A 798-nucleotide genomic window follows, 5' to 3' on the forward strand; every position below is an offset into this window, starting at 1 on the left:
AAAATAAAGAACTCACCCCCACCACCACCATCACCATCACCACCCCTAATAACAATACTGCTGCTGCTACTACTTCTACTACTCTTGTTGTTCTTTTTGTTGGTGTTATCATCATCATCATCATCATCATCATTATTATTATTATTATTAACATTATTATTATTATTAACATTATTATTATCATTATTATTATTATTATTATTAATCATTAGAAGAAGAAAGCAAGTAAATATTTGATTGAAATCAGTGTGAGATAAAAGAGGATTTCCATCTAGCTTTCTTTTCATCTACCCCAGCTATCACATGGTCACCGCAACATTTAGTGTTTATGTTTCTGATTAGATACACGAATCCTTTGATTTCCTTCTGAAATACACTTTTTGCTAAATTATCAGCAAATATTAAACCTTTCCCTCCCAATAATAATAGTGATAATAATGAAAAAAAAAAAAAGACGACAGTAGTAGTAGTAGTAGTAGTAGTAGTAGTAACGATAATAATAATGATAATCTTCATTATTATGATTGATAAATATTATTTGAAACAATTTTTTTTTCTTCATTAAAGGGAAGCATTTATACATACATGCAGAAACATATATATATATATATATATAAAAACACACATACATACATATACACACATGTAATAATTTAAACAGGTAAAGACACAACACCCAAACACAGGTACATATGTGAGACCATATTCTTTTTTATTATTTCATGGAAACAACATTATTACATTATATAGACATATATTTTGTATGTGTGTATATATATATATATATATATACATATA

Source organism: Octopus bimaculoides, chromosome 18 (assembly GCF_001194135.2).
Source record: "Octopus bimaculoides isolate UCB-OBI-ISO-001 chromosome 18, ASM119413v2, whole genome shotgun sequence".
Classification (NCBI taxonomy): domain Eukaryota; kingdom Metazoa; phylum Mollusca; class Cephalopoda; order Octopoda; family Octopodidae; genus Octopus; species Octopus bimaculoides.